This window comes from Xiphophorus couchianus, chromosome 13 (assembly GCF_001444195.1).
Source record: "Xiphophorus couchianus chromosome 13, X_couchianus-1.0, whole genome shotgun sequence".
In the NCBI taxonomy this organism is placed as follows: domain Eukaryota; kingdom Metazoa; phylum Chordata; class Actinopteri; order Cyprinodontiformes; family Poeciliidae; genus Xiphophorus; species Xiphophorus couchianus.
The window spans coordinates 19400096-19425631 of NC_040240.1; the positions used below are offsets into that span (position 1 = coordinate 19400096).

The 25536-nt window shown below is 36.5% G+C and overlaps 2 protein-coding genes across 2 annotated transcripts in view; both read right to left on the reverse strand.

Annotated features, from left to right (window-relative positions):
• The window catches only part of LOC114155762 (gastrula zinc finger protein XlCGF8.2DB-like), a 723567-nt gene that overhangs the window by 605200 nt on the left and 92831 nt on the right, over positions 1-25536 (reverse strand).
• LOC114155785 (gastrula zinc finger protein XlCGF57.1-like) overlaps positions 1-25536 on the reverse strand; it is a 338725-nt gene that overhangs the window by 220445 nt on the left and 92744 nt on the right. The window lies entirely within an intron of this gene.

Consider the following 25536-nt stretch of genomic DNA (forward strand, 5'->3'; position numbering starts at 1 on the left):
AGTCCAAGTTTTAAATACGTAGTTGTTGTAGTTTTGGCATTAGAGCAGTTTTAATATGAGCTGGATGCAAAGATGGGTAAAAATGGCATTTTATTGAAGTTCCACAAATCGGATAAAAGTTTCACAAATCACAAACATGGTTTTAAATATTCTGCTGTTAGTTGAAAATAATCTTGTCCAGGTTTCAAGAGTTTAGGTCTTATGGTAGTTTGGGAATTTGAGCAGTTATACTATAACAGAGATTTAAAAAAAAGTGGTGAAATCAACCTTTATTGAAGTTTCACAAATCAGAAACATGGTTATAAATATTCTGCTGTTAGTTGAAAATAATCTTGTCCAGATTTCAAGAGTTTAGGTGTTATGGTAGTTTTGGAATTGTAGCAGTTATACAATAACAGAGATTAAAAAGTGGTGAAATCAACCTTTATTGAAGTTTCACAAATCAGAAACATGGTTATAAATATTCTGCTGTGAGAGCAGATTAACCCAGTCCAGGTCAGAAGAGTCTAGTTGTTGTAGTTTTTAAACTAGAGTCGATTAAAGATGTGGAAGGTAGTGAGAAATTAAGTGGACTCGCCCTTTAGCCATTTCCTGAATCAGAAGCTGAAATCGGAAACCAACTTCAGCTTCGTCCAATGATCTCAGGTAATTACTAATTGGAACGTGCATATATAAGCTAGTAAAGCCTTGCAAAGCAAACAGCATGAAACAATAATAGAGGTGTTATTATCTGTCAAACTAAACCTCATATAAAAGTCCAATCAACAAGCCACTGCTGCATTGAGGTGATGTTTCATACGTAGGTGTAACACATGAGAAAACCCGGATCGTGACAGACGACGTGGAGTTTCAAATAATATCAAGTGGCCTAGGCTCTCCCTATTAAAAGTACCCAGGCAAGTCTGGCTTAAAATTATGAAACAGAAGTAGTATACAAAATATATTTTATTTATACATACTTTTATAATATTAAAAATAGACTTTATTATTCTAATTTAAAACCCAATGAAGCACAGCAACCCAGAACAAACACTAGGAGCAGTCTGAGACTTAAAACAACTGCAAACCAAATTAGTAGCACACACCACACACTACAGGATGATCGGTTACGAAATCGCAAGCGACAATCTTAGAGAACGATCAACGTTCTAAAATTGTCGTATGGAGAGGGGGGGGATTGTGTAGTGTGAACTATTGCATCGGGTAGTCGATGTGCCCATCTTCTCTATTTAAATCTAATTATTACTATAGGGCAACATGATATACAGACTTTATAATCTGCACTCTTTTGGTTGAATGCAGTATTTATTTCCACTTTGGCTTTATGTTGTTTAATTTTTGTTCAAGTAGATTTTTTATTAATGGAGACTGAGAATCCATGTTATTTATGGTTTTGGTTGTTTTGTTTTGTTCATCAGTTCCAGTGTTAAATGTTCTTTTGAAAATAAAGTGTATCTATCTTTGGCAGAAAATCGCATGCATTATTACGTCATTTCCATTAAATCAGTGTAAAATGGTCTTCAAACAATATTATTGTTTATCGCAATGATTTTTGAGACGATTAATCGTTCAGCAAAATTTGTTATCGTGACAGGCCTAGTAGCAACAATATAAAAAGCGACACTGATGTTACACAGAACCAGCCATAAGTGACACATCAAAAATCCATTTATCCTACCAGCAGCACATATATTGATGATCCTGCGGCGCCAGCGCTCATCCGACAGACATCCAACTGCACACAACAACACTCATAGCTTGGCTGCCACACCCGGTGCCTATCTGCATTAATAAGCCCGACAATGCTGTGAACCGGAAGTGAAGGTGGGGAAAAGCATAGACATAATATAATGAGTAGACCCCGCATGGCTGCTCTGGCGTAGGAAATACGGCGGCCATCTTGGAACGGTCGTCCCTCCTACTTGGCTAAACCAAAACAGCAGAAGATGCCTCAGCACTGCCAGATATTTGTGTTCAGATCGACAGACTAATGACACGAGATCTCGGACGACAACGTTTCACAAGTAAGATGGACATATTACAGTTTATATTTTGTGATTAGAATATTACTATACTGTATTTATGTCCACTGACAAAACAACAGCTAATATTAGCTATCAGCTTAGTGTAATACCGGGGTTCAGCCCCGCTATGAAGGCTAACCGAGATTTTGTAAATCTTAAAAAGTTTTAAATATTCCCTAACATTGATTTAGATTATTCCACACAAGGTGGCAAAGACTCTTATTTATATGAAATTCTTTCACTCTGTCTAAAGTAAAATAGCTCCTGTTTTTGTTTTGAAGGTTTCATAAAGACCATGTGAGGAAGAAGTGGGGAATGTCTTTAAGGAGAGACGGATTCACTGCACTGATGAATCTCAGCTGCTGAATCTCTCTTAAGCTCCTCCTCAGCTGGAAAACATGAATAAAATCTATATAGATATTATGTATATACGCACGTCCATATAAATATGTGTAGTTTAATGCATATTATTCAGCATTAATAATTATTTAAGCATCTTTATTTCTCTGATTGTATTATTTTGTGTTTGTATATTTATATAAATATGTATTGATATCACTAAATAATATATTTAAAAAATTATGACTGGTTGTGTGCTTTGTAAAATAATCATAATACAGAAATATCAACACATTCTATTCTGACTCTATTCTGTTTTCCCCACTAAGAATAGTTAAATATGCTCAACCTTATATCAGTCATTCAAAAATACTTTAAAAATTATTTCCTTGTAAATGTTGCTAACCTTTTAATAAGGTTTACAGAAAAATTGGTAAATATCTGTTTAGTATTTAGCGAGTTATGATTGATAAATGCGCTGATACGTCATTGAGTCTGTTAAACATAAAGCTGAGTGGAACGGTCGACCGCTCCAAGATGGCCGCCTTAAATCTCTTCAGTAACAATAGGCAAGAGCGGTCCATGAGGCGTTTATTTATAGTCTATGGGGAAAAGGGGCACAATGACGTATGGGCAAAGGTGCATTCATGGGCCCAATATGGGTGGGAATTTACACCTACTTCATGTAAACACATTTTTCAACTAACACACCAAACAGTTACATAAATAAAAGAAGTTCAATGTCCAAAAAACTTGAAGATTGCTTTTATAGTTTATTTTTTCCAGTTTGACAAGCAAATAACAAAGATCAAACTTTACATTAGTGATGTGTTGAGTAATGAAGCGGGTAAGACAGAGAACTCACCTAAACCTGAGCACAGTTAAAGTTTTTATTTTTTAGTAATAAATCGTTGTCCCTGGTGACATAGCGAGTAACAAGCCAATCACAACTCTCTCTTTTCTATTTGTTTCTAGTTTTCTTTTGGATCCAGCCATTGTTTCATACAACCAGATTAATCAGAATTTATGTATCAGAATCACAAACATTTTAAACTTGTTTATTCATTGTAAAGCTTCGTGTTGTTTTCACGTTGCCTTTTTGGGGCCTGCCATGCAAAGCAATGGCAGGAACCTATTACTATTCTCCCAATTCTTTATTTTTCATCCGTAACCGTTAATGCGGCTCATACCGCTGGGTGCACACCTACAAATGAGGCATCAAAACGTGCAGAAAATTCACGCCATTGGAGCTATTACTTTTGGTGGGATTCGGGGTTAACATGGCGACATAATTCGCAAAAAACTACGAAAAAAACCCCATTATAAGTCAATGGGAAAAATCCTTCAAATACCCTATTTTTGAGGATTTTCTGTGTTGTCACGAATTCACGTAGAAATGCCATTCAAATTTCATTTTGTAGATACGTCTGTGATCTCTTCGAAAGTGAAGACGGCTCGTCGATACCAATTACGGTTTGTCCACAATTTGTCTCTAAGCGACCCAAAGTTTTTCATTTTTCCTAAAATTAGAGTGAGAGTCAGGGCCTTTAGATCTCCGCTAGAGTGAGAAATGAAGAGAATTTTTCACCCCAAAATAATTTTGAAATCGCCGTCACGCCCACAAATATCGCACGATTGGTATCAAAATCGGTCCTGACATTGATACGCATGTCTGCTCCGGTAAAATGTTTTCGAAATTGATCTAGACCGTATGGTTTTCTGTCACGGTGCTTCAGAGCAAAGTCATTTCGACAGGATTTTCTCAGGCTGTCTCAGGCTCTCTCCCATATATTTCTCAAACATTTCAGATCTGGGCAAACCATTTCTTTCTCTCATCGCTGTAAATACTCTGAGTGAGGTAGAGACATGAATCTCGGGACTATCGCAGAAGACACATTGCCCTCTCATACGCTTCAAACGGTTTTTGAATATGTATTACGGTTCCGGAATGGAAAGGAGTTGTTTTCAATACTTTTTTTCAGTAAAACTGGCTGGCTCAAAGAGAGTATTCTCTGCCCCAGCCTCTCTCACTAACAGTTCACACTTTGCTGAGAAAATTATTTACCATAGCAACAGAACTCAAGAGGCTATTGGCTGCTGATTAGGACTACAAATACGCATCACTGTAGTTCTAACTATAGTGGAACACTCAGTTGAAACAGATCAGGACTGAACTGGCCTTTAGAACTACTTGCTGCTATGGGCTGTATATAACTGATTTAACTCAGTAACTGTTACACATGGGATTAGTTCAAAACTTTAAAATGAAGCATAATAATAATTTCAAAATAAAAGCCTTGAATATTTTTGAATCAGGTAATTGCTCTGTTGAGCATTATATAACTGATTTAACCCAATGACTGTTATACATGGGATTAGTTTGGACCTTTGAAATGAAGCTCAACAAAAAAATTCAAAATAAAAGCCTTGACATTTTTTACATGAGATTATTGCTCTTTTGAGCACTATATAACTGATTTTATCCAATGACTGTTATACCTGGGGTTAGGTTGGCCCTTTGAAATGAAGCTTAACAAAAATTTCAAAATAAAAGCCTTGATAATTTTTACATGAGATTATTGCTCTTTTGAGCATTATATAACTGATTTTATCCAATGACTGTTATACATGGTATTAGTTTGGCCCTTTCAAATGAAGCATACTGAAAATTTCAAATTAAAAGCCTTGAAAATTTTTAGATCAGGTATTTGGTCTTTTGGGCATTATGTGAATTTTTTATCCAAAGCACTGATACACATAGGATTAGATTGGTGCTTTGAAATGAAGCTTAACAAAAATTTCAAAATAAAAGCCTTGAATATTTTTACATCAACTACTTGTGTTTTGAGCATTATATAACTGATTTAACCCAATGACTATTACACATGGGATTAGTTTGGCCCTTTGAAATGAAGTTTAACAAAAATTCCAAAATAAAAGCCTTGACAAATTTTAAATCATACTGAATGGTGCACGTCCACCTTACTTAACGTTCTTGTGATTCTCCACATGCTATTGATTACATTGCAGAGCTCTTTAGCATCGATGCTAATTTCTAGCATGATAACGCCGGGCCCATACCGACGGACACGCTTTGGCAGGCCCCGCTTAAATTTCTTCAGAAATTTTCTAGTTTACATATATTGTCCAGTTGATGTCACAGTAGAGCAAATGAAGCACCGCGGTGCATCGGCTCATGAGTCGAATGATTGGATGGAGTTCCTCAGGGCTTTTAAAAAAGTGGACTAAAATGAAATTTGAATATAATTCATAGTATTTGTTTAAAATCCGTTCATTTGAGAATTCTCCAAATGTCAGCTGGATATGTCGATTCATCTATATCTCTGTCTACGCTCTTGAATTTTCAAATGGTTTTTTGTTCATTTCTGCCTTAAACGATTTACTTCAGTAAAGTTAACAATTACTCTTTTCCTCTGTTTTCTTCTCTAGATTCCCTGAAGTGTAACGTTTATAACCAGGAGAGGAGATCCACTCTGGACCAGGAAGAGTTAGAACCTGTGCAGGTGAAACAAGAACAGGAAGAGCCAGAAGATCATCAGATAAAAGTGGAAGAGAAAGAAGTTTACTGCAGTGAAGATGAAGAACAGATTGAATTGAAACAGGAGACTGATACCTGCATGTTGGTTCCTGTTGATGAGCAAACAGACCACACTGAATCAGAACCAAACAGGAACCAAGTCATCTTCCAGGAAGCTGCTGAAGCTGAGAACCAAAATCAGGAAAGAAGAAAACCTTTCTCATGTGACATCTGTAAAAAGTGTTTTGCTTTCAAATCTGCTTTTGATGCTCACATGAGAACTCACACTGCTGAAAAGCCGTTTTCATGTGTGAACTGTGGAAAAGGTTTTAGTCGAAAACTTAGTTTAACTGAACACATGAAGATTCACACTGGTGAAAAGCCGTTTTCATGTGTGAACTGTGGAAAAGGTTTTAGTCGAAAACTTAGTTTAACTGAACACATGAAGATTCACACTGGTGAAAAGCCGTTTTCATGTGTGACCTGTGGAAAAGGTTTTTGTCAAAAACAGCATTTAACTCAGCACATGATGATTCACACTGGTGAAAAGCCGTTTTCATGTGTGACCTGTGGAAAAAGTTTTAGTCACAAACAGGTTTTAACTAAGCATATGATGATTCACACTGGTGAAAAGCCGTTTTCATGTGTGAACTGTGGAAAAAGTTTTAGTCAAAAAGTTAATTTAACTCAGCACATGATGATTCACACTGGTGAAAAGCCATTTTCATGTGTGAAATGTGGAAAAAGTTTTAGTCACAAACAGGTTTTAACTCGGCACATGATGATTCATACTGGTGAAAAGCCGTTTTCATGTGTGAAATGTGGAAAAGGTTTTAGTCACAAACAGGTTTTAACTCGGCACATGATGATTCACACTGGTGAAAAGCCGTTTTCATGTGTGACCTGTGGAAAAAGTTTTAGTCACAAACAGCATATAACTCAGCACATGATGATTCACACAGGTGAAAAGCCGTTTTCATGTGTGAAATGTGGAAAAGGTTTTTGTCAAAAACAGGTTTTAACTCAGCACATGAGGATTCACACTGGTGAAAAGCCGTTTTCATGTGTGACCTGTGGAAAAAGTTTTAGTCACAAACAGCATATAACTCAGCACATGATGATTCACACAGGTGAAAAGCCGTTTTCATGTGTGAAATGTGGAAAAGGTTTTTGTCAAAAACAGGTTTTAACTCAGCACATGAGGATTCACACTGGTGAAAAGCCGTTTTCATGTGTGAACTGTGGAAAAGGTTTTAGTCAAAAACAGAATTTAACTCAGCACATGATGATTCACACTGGTGAAAAGCCTTTTTCATGTGTGAACTGTGGAAAAGGTTTTAGTCAAAAACAGAATTTAACTCAGCACATGATGATTCACACTGGTGAAAAGCCGTTTTCATGTGTGACCTGTGGAAAAAGTTTTGGTTATAAACTGGCTTTAACTCAGCACATGATGATTCACACTGGTGAAAAGCCGTTTTCATGTGTGAAATGTGGAAAAAGTTTTAGTCAAAAACTGGATTTAAGTCGGCACATGATGATTCACACTGGTGAAAAGCCGTTTTCATGTGTGAACTGTGGAAAATGTTTTAGTCGAAAACGGATTTTAACTCAGCACATGATGATTCACACTGGTGAAAAGCCGTTTTCATGTGTGAACTGTGGAAAATGTTTTAGTCGAAAACGGATTTTAACTCAGCACATGATGATTCACACTGGTGAAAAGCCGTTTTCATGTGTGAAATGTGGAAAAAGTTTTAGTCAAAAACAGGATTTAACTCGGCACATGATGATTCACACTGGTGAAAAGCCGTTTTCATGTGTGAACTGTGGAAAAAGTTTTGGTCAAAAACGGATTTTAACTCAGCACATGATGATTCACACTGGTGAAAAGCCGTTTTCATGTGTGACCTGTGGAAAAAGTTTTAGTCAAAAACAGGATTTAACTCGGCACATGATGATTCACACTGGTGAAAAGCCATTTTCATGTGTGAAATGTGGAAAAAGTTTTAGTCAAAAACAGGATTTAACTCGGCACATGATGATTCACACTGGTGAAAAGCCGTTTTCATGTGTGAACTGTGGAAAAAGTTTTGGTCAAAAACGGATTTTAACTCAGCACATGATGATTCACACTGGTGAAAAGCCGTTTTCATGTGTGAAATGTGGAAAAAGTTTTGGTCAAAAACAGGATTTAACTCGGCACATGATGATTCACACAGGTGAAACGCCGTTTTCATGTGTGAACTGTGAAAAAAGTTTTAGTAATAAACAGCATTTAACTCGGCACATGATGATTCACACTGATGAAAGGCCGTTTTCATGTGTGAACTGTGGAAAAAGTTTTAGTCAAAAACAGAATTTAACTCGGCACATGATGATTCACACTGGTGAAAAGCCGTTTTCATGTGTTACCTGTGGAAAAAGCTTTTGTCAAAAACAGGACTTAACTAAGCACATGATGATTCACACTGGTGTAAAACCATTTTCATGTGTGACCTGTGGAGAAAGTTTTCGTCACAAGGTGAGTTTAATTCACCACTTGAGGCGTCACACAGGTGAAAAGCAGTAGAAGTATTTTCCATACATGTTCTATGTTGAGGTTCACTATAGAACTGATTTTTTTTTAAACTAGAATGAAAGACTGGAGGGGTTTCATGTCTATAAAGCTGAAAATTGTTGTATTTGTTAAATGTGATCATTTGGATACTTGTAGATGGGCAACCATGACACATTTTCCTTCAGAGATGCTTTCTTGTTCTTTTTGGTATATTCTGTATCAATAAACAATAATGATAAACTGTATGTTATTGTATTAACTTACTGTTTATGTCAAACTGTATGTTGTGTGTGTACAACGTGAAGAGCAGAGGGCTCAGCACACAGCCCTGAGGAGTGCCAGTACTGATGCTGATAGATGAAGAGGCTTGGGGGCCACTGACTATTTAATGCATTAACAGAGTTTGACCGGACATGGACTCCCTTCCAGAACATTCTCACATGATTGGACTTGACGGATTGATTTGTATTATTCTGTACCATAGAGAGAGTTTGTGGGGTTTATTTTAAAAGTTTTTAAAATCAAAACTAGAATGTACAGAATTGAGTGGTTTTTTTTAAAAAATCTGGAAAAAAATATTTGCAATATTTTTGTCTTTAAAATGAGATTGAGTTTTCTTTCAAATTATATTAACCAGTTTTACTCTGATTAAAATCTTTTCAAATGAAATAAAATGGATTTGCACTTGAAGGAAAATGCAAGATTCACCACAAATTAATTTTCCTGCTTTGATTGCCAGAGCCGGCACAAGGCATAGCAAACTAAGCAGCCACTAAGGGCCCCAGGGCCACTAAGGGGCCCCCTCAGTGGAGCTGATTTTATTTATTTTTCTTAGTAATAATTTCTGTCATAATATCAAAACCACACAATGTCACTATTAAGTGGTTTGTTTTTACAATAATATATATATTTGATAATGTATGTAGAAATGATTTTTTTATTGATAGAAAGAAACAATATGCTCTTGGCGACCCCTGGTGGCCGCGGTAGGTACCGCACGCTTCGCTGGTAACATGAGCCTCATCCAAACGTGAAAAGCTCCGGTCAGAAGACAAGTCAGCAACACAATGTCTCCAAAAAGGACTTATCCTTCAGGGAGGGAGAAAAGAAAGGAAGAATAGAAAAAAGCCAAGATACAGGTTTGTTTTAATGTGTCTTGGTAATGTCATGTAAAAGATTTGTAAAGCTGCTAACAGAAAATTAGCTTGAATGGTCCAGTTCAACAGCCCAACATTTATAGGGTCTTTGTGTTTGTGTGAAACTGAGTTTAAACTTTAAACGAGTTGATTCTCATGGTTGGCTCTGTATATTTCTGAGGTACTTTTGGCTTCAAAACTCCGTATTTGATAAGGTTTGATAACAATAACTTAAACTTCTCAATGTTTGACATTGTTATATTCGTGTTTGATAATGACCAGGCGTCTTATATTGCTCAGACACTTTTATTAAAGTCTCTTTTCATGCGTCTGCTCACACAGGTTTCTTACAGGTGTGTCACCCAAGACTCTCTCCCTCTGTTGTTCTATTCTTTACATTTATGCATTCACATGAACTCATGATCGCCACCTAGTGGGCATAAGTATAATTCATTCAATCATCACATCCTCCTTTCTTTAAAGTAAGAATGTTACAACAGAAAGTTCAAAGAATAACATACAGTGTATGAGACAGATAAAACACTGAATTACAAAATACAGACATTTCAACTTTTCCCCCTTTTTTTTTTTTTTTTTTTTTTTTACAAGTTCAGTCTATCAGGTTTTTTCACCACTCTGGTAGATCTTCTTAACACAGGTGGATCATCCCTAATACTGTCCATGTTGCAATGTGTTTCAGTCATAGGAATAATCTGAGAGTCCTTAGATTCTTCATTCGACTCATCAACAGGCTCTAATGGAATTTTCAACAAACTGCGACGATTTCGTCTCAAAACCTGTCCATCTTCAGTTTTCACTTCAAATGAACGTGGAGCTACTTCCTGCAGAATAGTTGCCTTAGTATTCCATCCCTCATCATCCTGAATCCGTACTGGGTCCTTGTATGACAATGTGGGTAGAATTTTAGCTGATCTGTCATAATATGACTTTTGATTTACTTTCTGCTTTCGTAACCTGTACTCCAACTTTGACGACTTCTTTGCACCTTGTTCATTACTGTCATAACTTGGCAGAGTTGTACGAATCTTCCTATTCATCAAAAGTTCAGCAGGTGAAAACCCACATTGCAACGGCGATGATCTGTAGCTTAATAAAGCTAAATACGGATCAGAGTTACTATCTGCAGCTTTCTTCAGAAGTTGCTTAAGAATATGAACACCTTTCTCCGCTTTTCCATTCGACTGTGCATAATGTGGACTTGATGTTACATGCTTAAAATCATACTGTTCTGTAAACTTTTGCCATTCTCTGCTACTAAAACATGGTCCATTGTCACTCACCACAATATGTGGAATGCCATGCCTTGCAAAGATTGATTTAGCATGTGTTATGACACAATTTGATGACATATTAGCTAATAGAGCCATCTCTGGATAATTTGAATAGTAATCAATGATCACGAAATAGTCTTTACCCTTAAAATGAAACAAATCCATTCCCACTTTCAGCCATGGTGATGTAGGAATGTCGGTTATTATCATAGGTTCTTTGCTCTGTTTGTTTCTAAATGTCTGACATGTTTCACATTTGCTTATTAGCACCTCAATGTCCTTATTTAGTCCAGGCCAGAAAACTGAATCCCTAGCTCTTCTTTTACATTTTTCAATGCCTAGATGACCCTCATGAATCCGCTGTAGAATGTCCTGTCGTAACTCTTGTGGAATTACAATCCTGTTGTTTTTTAGTAATAGTCCATTCACAACACTTAAATCAGCTTTAACATTGAAAAACTGTGAACATGAGCCTACTGGCCATCCTTCATCCATATTCTGTATGACTAACTGCAACTCTGTGTCTTTAGCTGTTGCCTCAGCTATTAGCTGTAGCTTTCCATCTGACACAGGCAACACAGTGGACACCAAATTCACATGACACTGAATATCCTCTTCAGTCGAACTCACACTAATGTCTGTAGGGGCTCTAGACAGAGCATCAGCAAGAATCAGATGTTTCCCTGGAGTGTAGATCAATGTAAATTCATACCTCTGCATCTTCATCATAAGTCTCTGAATCCTTGGAGACATCTCGTTTAGATGTTTTTTTATGATGGCAACCAAGGGTCGGTGATCTGTTTCAACTACAAAAGATGGCAGACCATACACATAGTTATGAAACCGTTCTAGTCCATAAGCCAGCCCCAAACATTCTTTTTCTATTTGAGCATATCTGCATTCAGCTTTGGTCATGGCTCTGGACGCATAAGCCACTGGCTTCCATTGTTCATTCTCAGCCTGAAGAAGAACTGCTCCAAGCCCATCTTTTGAGGCATCTGTAGATAGTTTTATTTTTCTAGTTGGATCGTAGAAGATGAGCACCGGTTCCGTAGTCAGATATTTTTTTAATTCCTTCCACTCTTGTTCATGAACGTCTGTCCACTGGAATTGACTTTCGTTGTACAGGAGTCTGCGAATGTTTGTCATCTTTGCACTCAAATTAGGAATGAATTTTCCTATAAAATTAATCATCCCCATGATGCGTAGGACACCCGTTTTGTCGACAGGCGGTGGCATTTTCAAGATAGCCTTTATTTTATCTCCATCTGGTTGAACACCTTGGGCAGATAGTTTGTCTCCGAGAAACATAATTTCTTTGACGCCAAACTCACATTTATTTTTATTGAGCTTCAGTCCATTTTTCTGTATGCGCTCCATTACGCGTCTCAATCTGTCATTGTGTTCTTGAGCTGTTGATCCCCAGATAATGATGTCATCAATGTAGACTCTCACTCCTTCCAAGCCTTCTATGATCCGTTCCATCGCTCTGTGGAATATTTCTGGTGCTGATTTTATTCCAAAAGGAAGTCTTAGAAAACAGTATCTCCCAAAAGGTGTGTTAAAGGTACAATACTTGGTACTGCTTTCATCCAGCTTTACTTGCCAGAACCCTTGTGCTGCATCCAACTTGGTGAAATATCTTGCTCCAGCCATCTCACTGATTATTTCCTCTCGAGTGGGTATTTGATAATGTTCTCTCCTGATGTTCTCATTTAGATCTTTTGGATCCATGCATATTCTCAATTCTCCATTCTTCTTCTTGGTAATCACTATGGAATTAACCCAATAGGTGGGCTCTTCCACTTTCTGAACCCCTGCCTCTCAGTTCACTTCTGACACCATGTTATATTCGTGTTTGATAATGACCAGGCGTCTTATATTGCTCAGACACTTTTATTAAAGTCTCTTTTCATGCGTCTGCTCACACAGGTTTCTTACAGGTGTGTCACCCAAGACTCTCTCCCTCTGTTGTTCTATTCTTTACATTTATGCATTCACATGAACTCATGATCGCCACCTAGTGGGCATAAGTATAATTCATTCAATCATCACAGACATTGTCTAGCAAAATGTTTTTACGTCAGGCTACATAGCTGCTACATGGATGAGCTGCTCTATGCTGTAGTTGGTGATTTGTTGTTTGCTGCTGAGCATAATCATTTTGTGGCTAAAACAAACATTATTTTTACATCAACTTCTAAGTTATGTTAGAATCATTTGAAGGATCAGAATCAGTCCAGTACTGGTACCGGTCCACATTGTAGTGGAGAAAGACTCACCTGGTATAAATTACAATTTTTAGCTATTTGTTAGATTTGAAATATCTTATTTTCATATGTACTCATTTATCTTACTTTAATTTGCTTTTTCTAGCAGCTGTTAACTTCTGTAACTAGGGTTTCCCAAGTCTGAATAAAGAGGAGCAGCGAGAGGGGAAATTTAGAGTGAATTGCAATAGACACTGTTTCAAAGTTATAATAATTTATTAAAATAAAAACAGTAAAATTAAATAATACCTCTATGTAGATGAGAAGAAGTTAGGAAAAACTAAGCTGAGTTGCCGAGGCTTGGCGGTAGGTGCTGACAGGTTCTGGATCGGAGGCTCCCGAGCAAAGAATCACCAAACACCGTGACGTCACAAACACTCGTTGGATTTCCCTCAATCGATTTATGTTGATCACGGGACAGCCACAGCAACAGGGGGCGCCACCATCTGGGCCAAACGCACCACCTTCAATCCTCAGAGCTAAAAAAAGAAATAAATACAAACTATTATTAAAATACCGGTAGAAAATTCAAATAGATAAAACCGTTAAAAGTCATTTACACTCGACCACCAGCACCGCACAATTCAGTGAACAAGCCGGTGCTGATCGGCTCTCAATAAGCCACAGGATGGGCGGAACCAGCGGTAACTCCGAACAAAGCAGCAGCGATCATTGTGGATATACGGAAACTATAGGAAAGGTTCTGATCTGGTGGAGTGAAGAAACTGTGAAACATGTTGCGGGATGTAGGAGATACGAATCAGAAGACAATATTAACTTTGGATTTGTGGAAAACTGGAAAACTAATATTGTATTTGTTTTATTTAGATAAAGTGGAAGAAAAGATTTTACGTTTTTCAAAGAGAACTGGCACTGTATGAGAAATCTTTAGATGTGATGATCGTAAGATCCACAAGGTGGCGGTAATGCAATGACATGAATGAACGACAGTCATAAAATCCCAAAGAAGAAGAAGAAGAAGACAAAGAAAATGGCGCATGGTCTGTTTGGTTGAATGTTCGACTGTTTCTCTAAACGAGTTTATCAACGAGCCGTTAACTGCTGCTGAAGAAACATTCACAGAGTTTAAAGAAATCATCGTCAAGTCGGAGGAAGAGATGGATGATCATCGCAGACTGCTGGATTTCTCCCGGAGGCCCCAGATAATCTTACACCGAATAGGTAGGAACCACCAGCGTTTGGATGCAGGTTAAGGTCTAAATGTCTGCACCTTTCTGTATGAGGATCATTTTAGTAAATGTTCTTTTCCCGTATAAATGTTTTGTTAACCGGTAAATGAACGCAGGAATCACAATTACGCTGTGAAAATGGCTCATTGATGTAGAAATAAAATGACCTTTTATGGCTTTTCCTCCTTTAACTACACGAAGCTGAAGTTGGTTTCCGATTCCACCTAATTTTTCACTTCCTTTCGCATCTTTAATAGACTCTGGTTTAAAAACTGCAAGAACTACACTCTTCAAAACCTGGACTGGATTATTCTGCTCTAATAGCAGAATATTTAAATCCATGTTTGGGATTTGTGAAACTTTTTTCTGATTTGTGAAACTTTTTTCTGATTTGTGAAACTTTTTTCTGATTTGTGAAACTTTTTTCTGATTTGTGAAACTTTTATCTGATTTGTGAAACTTTACGTAACAGACGGCTGCAGAAGATCTTTCCTTCCAACAACCATCTCCATCTACAATAACTCTTGGAAGAATTCATGAGTAACACCAACATTTAATTTCCCATTAGGATTAATTAAGTGGTTTTGAATTAGAATTGAATTGGAATTTTAAAAAACTGCATGGAACAAGTGTGAATAGTAATCTAAACTTTAGTGAAGTTTCACAAATCCCAAACATAAATTAAAATATTCTGCTATTAGAGAAGAATAATCTAGTCCAAGTTTGAAGTGTGTAGTTGATGTAGTTTTGGCATTAGAGCAGTTTTAATATGAGCTGGATGCAAAGATGGGTAAAAACGGCATTTTATTGAAGTTCCACAAATCGGATAAAAGTTTCACAAATCACAAAGATGGTTTTAAATATTCTGCTGTTAGTTGAAAATAATCTTGTCCAGGTTTCAAGAGTTTAGGTGTTATGCTAGTTTGGGAATTTGAGCAGTTATACTATAACAGAGATTAAAAAGTGGTGAAATCAACCTTTATTGAAGTTTCACAAATCAGAAACATGGTAAATATTCTGCTGTGAGAGCAGATTAACCCAGTCCAGGTCAGAAGAGTCTAGCTGTTGTAGTTTTTAAACTAGAGTCGATTAAAGATGTGGAAGGTAGTGAGAAATTAAGTGGACTCGCCCTTTAGCCATTTCCTGAATCAGAAGCTGAAATCGGAAACCAACTTCAGCTTCGTCCAATGATCTCAGGTAATTACTAATTGGAACGTGCATATATAAGCTAGTAAAGCCTTGCAAAGCAAACAGCATGAAACAATAATAGAGGTGTTATTATCTGTCAAACTAAACCTCATATAAAAGTCCAATCAACAAGCCACTGCTGCATTGAGGTGATGTTTCATACGTAGGTGTAACACATGAGAAAACCCGGATCGTGACAGACGACGTGGAGTTTCAAATAATATCAAGTGGCCTAGGCTCTCCCTATTAAAAGTACCCAGGCAAGTCTGGCTTAAAATTATGAAACAGAAGTAGTATACAAAATATATTTTATTTATACATACTTTTATAATATTAAAAATAGACTTTATTATTCTAATTTAAAACCCAATGAAGCACAGCAACCCAGAACAAACACTAGGAGCAGTCTGAGACTTAAAACAACTGCAAACCAAATTAGTAGCACACACCACACACTACAGGATGATCGGTTACGAAATCGCAAGCGACAATCTTAGAGAACGATCAACGTTCTAAAATTGTCGTATGGAGAGGGGGGGGATTGTGTAGTGTGAACTATTGCATCGGGTTGTCGATGTGCCCATCTTCTCTATTTAAATCTAATTATTACTATAGGGCAACATGATATACAGACTTTATAATCTGCACTCTTTTGGTTGAATGCAGTATTTATTTCCACTTTGGCTTTGTGTTGTTTAATTTTTGTTCAAGTAGATTTTTTATTAATGGAGACTGAGAATCCATGTTATTTATGGTTTTGGTTGTTTTGTTTTGTTCATCAGTTCCAGTGTTAAATGTTCTTTTGAAAATAAAGTGTATCTATCTTTGGCAGAAAATCGCATGCATTATTACGTCATTTCCATTAAATCAGTGTAAAATGGTCTTCAAACAATATTATCGTTTATCGCAATAATTTTTGAGACGATTAATCGTTCAGCAAAATTTGTTATCGTGACAGGCCTAGTAGCAACAATATAAAAAGCGACACTGACGTTACACAGAACCAGCCATAAGTGACACATCAAAAATCCATTTATCCTACCAGCAGCACATATATTGATGATCCTGCGGCGCCAGCGCTCATCCGACAGACATCCAACTGCACACAACAACACTCATAGCTTGGCTGCCACACCCGGTGCCTATCTGCACTAATAATCCCGACAATGCTGTGAACCGGAAGTGAAGGTGGGAAAAAGCATAGACATGATATAATGAGTAGACCCCGCATGGCTGCTCTGGCGTAGGAAATACGGCGGCCATCTTGGAGCGGTCGTCCCTCCTACTTGGCTAAACCAAAACAGCAGAAGATGCCTCAGCACTGCCAGATATTTGTGTTCAGATCGACAGACTAATGACGCGAGATCTCGGGGGATAACGTTTCACAAGTAAGATGGACATATTACAGTTTATATTTTGTGATTAGAATATTACTATACTGTATTTATGTCCACTGACAAAACAACAGCTAATATTAGCTATCAGCTTAGTGTAATACCGGGGTTCAGCCCCGCTATGAAGGCTAACCGAGATTTTGTAAATCTTAAAAAGTTTTAAATATTCCCTAACATTGATTTAGATTATTCCACACAAGGTGGCAAAGACTCTTATTTATATGAAATTCTTTCACTCTGTCTAAAGTAAAATAGCTCCTGTTTTTGTTTTGAAGGTTTCATAAAGACCATGTGAGGAAGAAGTGGGGAATGTCTTTAAGGAGAGACGGATTCACTGCACTGATGAATCTCAGCTGCTGAATCTCTCTTAAGCTCCTCCTCAGCTGGAAAACATGAATAAAACCTATATAGATATTATGTATATACGCATGTCCATATAAATATGTGTAGTTTAATGCATATTATTCAGCATTAATAATTATTTAAGCATCTTTATTTCTCTCTGATTGTATTATTTTGTGTTCGTATATTTATATGAATATGTATTGATATTACTAAATAACATATTTCAAAAATTATGACTGGTTGTGTGCTTTGTAAAATAATCATAATACAGAAATATCAACACATTCTATTCTGACTCTATTCTGTTTTCCCCACTAAGAATAGTTAAATATGCTCAACCTTATATCAGTCATTCAAAAATACTTTAAAAATCATTTCCTTGTAAATGTTGCTATGATAGCTGTTTTAATAAGGTTTACAGAAAAATTGTGAATATCTGTTTAGTATTTAGCGAGTTATGATTGATAAATGCGCTGATACGTCATTGAGTCTGTTAAACATAAAGCTGAGTGGAACGGTCGACCGCTCCAAGATGGCCGCCTTAAATCTCTTCAGTAACAATAGGCAAGAGCGGTCCATGAGGCGTTTATTTATAGTCTATGGGGAAAAGGGGCACAATGACTATGGGCAAAGGTGCATTCATGGGCCCAATATGGGTGGGAATTTACAGCTACTTCATGTAAACACATTTTTCAACTAATACACCAAACAGTTACATAAATAAAAGAAGTTCAATGTCCAAACAACTTGAAAATTGCTTTTATAGTTTATTTTTTCCCGTTTGACAAGCAAATAACAAAGATCAAACTTTTCATTAGTGATGTGTTGAGTAATGAAGCGGGTAAGACAGAGAACTCACCTAAACCTGAGCACAGTTAAAGTTTTTATTTTTTAGTAATAAATCGTTGTCCCTGGTGACATAGCGAGTAACAAGCCAATCACAACTCTCTCTTTTCTATTTGTTTCAAGTTTCTTTTGGATCCAGCCATTGTTTCATACAACCAGATTAATGAGAATTTATGTTTCAGAATCACAAACATTTTTTACTTGTTTATTCACTGTAAGGCTTCATGTTGTTTTCACGTTGCTTATTTTACATATATTGTCCAGTTGATGTCACATTAGAGCAAATGAAGCACCGCGGTGCATCGGCTCATGAGTCGAATGATTGGATGGAGTTCCTCAGGGCTTTTAAAAATGTGGACTAAAATGAAATTTGAATATAATTTATAGTATTTGTTTAAAATCCGTTCATTTGAGAATCCTCCAAATGTCAGCTGGATATGTCGATTCATCTATATCTCTGTCTACGCTCTTGAATTGTCAAATGGTTTTTTGTTCACTTCTGCCTGAAACGATTTACTTCAGTAAAGGTAACAATTACTCTTTTTCTCTGTTTTCTTCTCCAGATTCCCTGAAGTGTAACGTTTATAACCAGGAGAGGAGATCCACTCTGGACCAGGAGGAGTTAGAACCTGTGCAGGTGAAACAAGAACAGGAAGAGCCAGAAGATCATCAGATAAAAGTGGAAGAGAAAGAAGTTTACTGCAGTCAGGGTGAAGAACAGATTGAATTAAAACAGGAGACTGATACCTGCATGGTGGTTCCTGTTGATGAGCAAACAGACCACACTGAATCAGAACCAAACAGGAACCAAGTCATCTTCCAGGAAGCTGCTGAAGCTGAGAACCAAAATCAGGAAAGAAGAAAACCTTTCTCATGTGACATCTGTAAAAAGCGTTTGTCTTTCAAATCTGATTTTGATGCTCACATGAGAACTCATACGGGTGAAAAGCCGTTTTCATGTGTGAACTGTGGAAAAGGTTTTAGTCTAAAACAGCATTTAACTCAGCACATGATGATTCACACTGGTGAAAAGCCGTTTTCATGTGTGACCTGTGGAAAAAGTTTTAGTCAAAAACAGGATTTAACTCGGCACATGATGATTCACACTGGTGAAAAGCCGTTTTCATGTGTGAACTGTGGAAAAAGTTTTAGTCGAAAACTTAGTTTAACTGAGCACATGATGATTCACACAGGTGAAAAGCTGTTTTCATGTGGGAACTGTGGAAAAAGTTTTTGTCAAAAACGGCATTTAACTCAGCACATGATGACTCACACTGGTGAAAAGCCATTTTCATGTGTGAACTGTGGAAAAGGTTTTAGTCAAAAACAGAATTTAACTCAGCACATGATGACTCACACTGGTGAAAAGCCATTTTCATGTGTGAATTGTGGAAAAGGTTTTAGTCACAAACAGCATTTAACTCGGCACATGATGATTCACACTGGTGAAAAGTCGTTTTCATGTGTGAACTGTGGAAAAAGTTTTAGTCGAAAACTTAGTTTAACTCAGCACATGATGATTCACACTGGTGAAAAGCCGTTTTCATGTGTGAATTGTGGAAAAAGTTTTAGTCGAAAACTTAGTTTAACTCAGCACATGATGATTCACACTGGTGAAAAGCCGTTTTTATGTGTGAACTGTGGAAAAGGTTTTAGTCAAAAACAGGATTTAACTCGGCACATGATGATTCACACTGGTGAAAAGCCGTTTTCATGTGTGAACTGTGGAAAAGGTTTTAGTCAAAAAGGTAATTTAACTCAGCACATGAGGCGTCACACAGTTGAAAAGCAGTAGAAGTATTTTCCATACATGTTCTATGTTGAGGTTCACTATAGATCTGATTTGGTTTAAAACTAGAATGAAAGACTGGAGGGGTTTCATGTCTATAAAGCTGAAAATTGTTGTATTTGTTAAATGTGATCATTTGGATACTTGGAGATGTGCAACCATGACACATTTTCTTGTTCTTTTTGGTATATTCTGTATCAATAAACAATAATGATAAACTGTATGTTGTTGTATTAACTTACTGTTTATGTCAAACTGTATGTTGTGTGTGTACAACATGAAGAGCAGAGGGCTCAGCACACAGCCCTGAGGAGTGCCAGTACTGATGCTGATAGATGAAGAGGCTTGGGGGCCCACTGACTATTTCATGCATTAACAGAGTTTGACCGGACATGGACTCCCTTCCAGAACATTCTCACATGATTGGACTTGAGGGATTGATTTGTATTATTCTGTACCATAGAGAGTGAGTGGGGTTTATTTTTGTAGTTTTTTAAATCAACAATAGAATGTACAGAATTGAGTATTTTCAAAACATCTGCAAAAAAAGTATTTGTGATAGTTTTGTCTTTAAAGTAAAATGAGTTTTCTTTCAAATTATTGTAACCAGTTTTACTCTACCTAATTCAAATCTTTTCAAATGAAAGAAAACTCATTTGTACTTTAAAGAAAATGCAAGATTCACCACAAACTAATTTTCATGCATTGATTGCACAAAGTACATGTGATTATTTTTAATATTTTGCTTTTTTTCTCTAGTTTTAGCTGTAATATTTTGCTCTTTTTTGCTGCATGCATTTATGTTGAAACAATTTTTATGTGTATTTATATATGTATTTTAGAAAGAAGTTAAAGTGTAACATTTCATTGAAGATTAAAAGTTTTGAGTTTTCCTTTAGTGTATGTTGTGCCTCATACTTGAACCCAGTAGATGGTGGTACTACAGCTAAACTGGTTGTAGCCACTGTGGTTCCTGTAACTGATGGGTTGCCGGTTCAAACTCCCCACATCCATCTCAGTTGTTGAGTCCTTGAGCAAGGCACCAAACCTGCCTTGCCTGCTGTTAGTCAAAGGTCCGATGGCGCCCATTGTGTAGCAGCTTCTATCAGTCTGCCCTGCTCAAAAAGACAACCATACACAAGTTATTTCAAAAAGATGCATTACAGAAACTACTGCCGATCGATTTATTCAGGCTGTTCCTTCAACTGCTATACACTCCTGTACTTCTCTGAGTGATTTAACAGACAAGTTTATTTTTACAATTCAGAAGGTTATTGACACCATTGCTCCTGTTACTACAAAAGTAATCTCTGGGAAGCGTAAACCACCTTGGAGAAATTTTGAGTCAGTTAGAAAAGGGGGGAGAAAAAGAGTCCCGGAAAGCAGAACGTCGGTGGCGTAAAACTAAAGTACAAACCCATTTAGATATCTTCAAAGATAAACTGAGAAATGCAAGAGTTTTTGTTTTTTTTCCAAATGTCATCTCTACCTCTGTCAACAACTCTCGTGCTCTGTTCTTGATTGTTGACAGATTGACAAATCCACCTTCTTCTGTTAACTGTAAATGTTTCTCCTCTGAGGCCTGTGACAAATTGACCACCTTTTTCATTAATAAAACGGTGAAAATAAGGGAGACAGTGAACTCCTCTGTGTCTGTTGTTAGGAAACAATTAACTATATTTTCCACCAAACAGGACTTACCTAGGATCACAGCAAAAAGCCCAGTGTTAATTTAACTCCCACAGAGTGGATTTTAGCACTTTTTCAGTGTTTATATAGTCCACACTCTTCAGAGTTAAATTAACACTTTCAATATAGTTAAAATTTTAACACTTTATCAGAGTTACTTATTTAACTCACAAAACAGGGTTCATCCATATAATGGATAACACTGATCCAAGAACAAAATGTACCACTTTTAGTGTTGATTTAACACTTTCAAGTGTTATTTACTCCATAAAAAGTTACTTTATGATTATGATTAATTATAATAATTATTAAGAAAAAACATTTGACACAAGTACATCAATTTTGAACACTTTATTTTCGCAGCTGTGTTTCCAACATTTTAAATTGTGGTACGATGAACAAGCATTCATTAGAAACGCCATAAGAGTTTTGAATATCAAAAGGCTTATGAAATTTAAGTTTTCTTTACTAAATGCCTTTCTTCACTTTGAACAATCCTGAAAGCATGATGATGATCATCAAATGTTTCTGTGAATAGCTGTTTAGGTAACAAAAGAAAGGTATTGTCAACTAAAAGTACATCACTTATCTGACAAAACACTGGCATCTCATCTTGAATTGTGCTGCAAACAGCAAGTCCTGGTCTGTATTCAACACCCTCAACTCTAACCCAGCTGGTTGAGAAAACATCTCCTGATGAAATCATTTGAAGCATTTCTTTGTTGACCACATCTTCATCTTTAAGTGAAAATGGTTTGAGAGGCCCATGCTCATTTTCTTTAATACTTATTGTTTCCCAATGATAAGCTGTGGCCATCTGATGCTTTCTCGCAAGTGATTTGGTTATATTTTTAAAGTTTTTAAAATATTCTTTAAACATTTTGTGTTTAGCCTCAAACCTCATAGACCACATATGTAACAATGGACCTATTTTCCTAATGGAAGATGGATAGTGGATCATAAAATGATGCTTAGGTATCAAATTTCGATGTGAATATAAGAACTTAAAGAGTCTATGGTGTTCAACAATCAAATGCTTCAAATATATCGTCATACCCATAGTGAGAATAGGAGAAAAGACAATGTTCACAAAATGTGCTTTGAATAGCTCATCAAATGCTCCAAGAGAACCGTTTGTCTGGCATGGGATGAGGCACTTATCCATGACGATGTAGAAGCTGTCAGTCTTGCTTCTCTGACGCCTAACAGCAAGGAGGTATGGCTGCAGACCCTGTTGACCCCGGAGATGCTCCTCTAAACTGCAGCATGACTAAAATTAAAAAGATATACACCAAACATAAGAAACAAAACATACAGCTTTACGATACACGCTACATCGAAAATAAATGTAAGTATGCCCAGACATCTTCAAAGCTGTCATTCAAACATCTGTATTTATGCATGTCTATAAAAGGAAATAGACAGATAATTTTGCATATTTTAAATTTCAATTACCTTATGAAAGACAACAAGTCTCTCAACTGCATCACTTGCACTGATTTTTGGAGACTTCTGTCCTCCTGGTTGCGGTGGAAGGAGATGTAAGAGAAGTAACAGCGAGGCCATTTCTTGGTCATAGCCTGAGGACAAATTTATAAAAGTTTTCAGATATAATATCAGAACTTTATGAGTACTCCGAACAGTCAACTATCTTCAGATATATCTAGGTACTTACTAGATGTGTTAGCAGACAAAAAATATTGTTACATTCTTAGCAGACATTGAGTTATTAGGATTCTAAGGTTTTTGCTTCTTGCGTGGTATCTCATCCATTAGTATTGTTGATGTTGATGCATTTGAGTCGAAGCTCGAGTCAGACTCAGAAGCAGATGACCATTCTGAGAACTCTGAAGAAAGAGACAATAGACATCAGTGACATTCTTTGGTAAAATCTGTATAACAGTTGATTTAATTTGCTTTGGTATCTCACCATCATAGCAGAAAACTGTCAGTACCACATTGCCTTGTCTAAGGAGGTCACTGAATATTTCTTCGTCAACTTCAGTACCTGGTTGCATGTAACTTTGCCTTCAGGTGGCAGGCAAAATCGTTCAATGACTGAAAAAACGAGGCAAGATTTAGAGCCTAATTCTGTAATTAGCTGGATTTTTTTAAACTAACAGTTATTTGATATGGATCATGTGATTAGTATGAAACATATTAATGAAAATACAATGGATTACTCTTTTTACTTACCACAAATCTGTAAAATATGTGTTAAATAGACATACATTGAAAAGAATAATGCCCATGCCCCACACAGGTGTTAAATAAATAACAAACCTTTCTCATGAAACTGTTGCCTTGACTTTATACCCACAAGTTTATTCCTAAAGGTCTTTTATGTTTTTGCTCCTGATCTTTTACAAAAAATTAATAAGTCACGCTCCTCTGGAGTCTTCCCTCTGCCTTTAAAGACAAGTGGTTATGGGATTTTTTACGGGATAGAAATATTCAAGTAAAAATAGGATGTCAGTTTTCGAAATTATGTAAAATAGAAAATGGAACACCTCAAGGAAGTGTGGTAAGTCCAACATTATTTTCAGTTATGATCAACGACATTTTTAAAGAATTATCCATCGGTTTTGGTAAGTCACTTTTTGCTGATGATGGAGCATTATGGAAAAGGGGAAGAAATGTGGACCATCTTATTGTTAAAATACAGGAAGGTATAGATAAAGTGGGTAAGTGGGGAGTAAAGTGGGGCTTTAAATTTTGAAAAGTAATTTTTTTCACAAATAAAAAAATAGGGGTTGAAAAAAAGTTGTGTTTATATGAGAAAGAGTTAGAAAGGGTTGATTGGTTTCGTTTTTTGGGAGTAGTTTTTGATAAGAAACTAACTTGGGGAAATCACATAGAACATATTATGGAGAAGAATAAAAAGGTTCTAAACATTATGAGGTGTTTAGCTGGGTTGACATGGGGTGCGAATTTCGATTCCCTTAGAAGTATATATGTGTCTCTAATTAGATCAAGAATAGATTATGGGAGTGTGGTGTATGGATCAGCAGCTAAAACTAGGTTAAAAAAGTTAGATGTTATTCAAGCCAGAGCACTGAGAATATGTTTAGGGGCAGTTAAATCAACACCAATATGTGCATTACAAGTAGAGTCAGGAGAAATGCCATTATGCATTAAAAGACAGCAGCTAATGGTCAATTATTGGATAAGTTTAAAAGGACATAATGCAGATCACCCGGTTAAGAAATTATTAGGAGAGTGTTGGGAAAGAGGAAAGAAACAAATGGATAGTTTTGGGTGGGTTGGGAATGATAGAGCGAAAATTTTTTATGTATATTATAAGGAATTTAGTCCAACTGTATTGTGGCCTTTGAGACCGACATGGACTTGGAAATATATTAATGTAGACAGAACACTAACAAATATTAGGAAAAGGAACACATTAGATACTTGCCAAGAATTTTATAATCACATGCAGAATAAATATATTGAATATTTGCAAATTTATACGGATGGGTCGAAAGACCCTAAAGGTGAAGCAACCAGTATAGCCATAGTGATTCCTGAATTAAAGATTAGTATTTCAAAAAGAACATCTGATTATTTGAGTGTATTCGCGGTAGAACTAGGTGCCATTTTAGTAGCTTTAGAATGGGTGGAGGAAACTGATAGGAATAAAATAATAGTTTGTAGTGACTCTCTATCTGCGTTGACGAGTATCGGAAAGGGACGTACAAAAAATCATCAAAATATTTTATATGAGATTATGGCGGTTCATCATAGGATATGTGAACAAAATAAAAATGTATTATTCTGGACTCCTGCTCATGTAGGTATTATGGGGAATGAAAGAGCAGACAGGCTGGCGAAGGAGACAATTAAAAAAGATGATATTGATATGCAAATAAAGTTATCTAAATCTGAAGGCAAAAGTATAATTTGGAAAGAAAGCAAGAAGATATGGGAAGCTAGGTG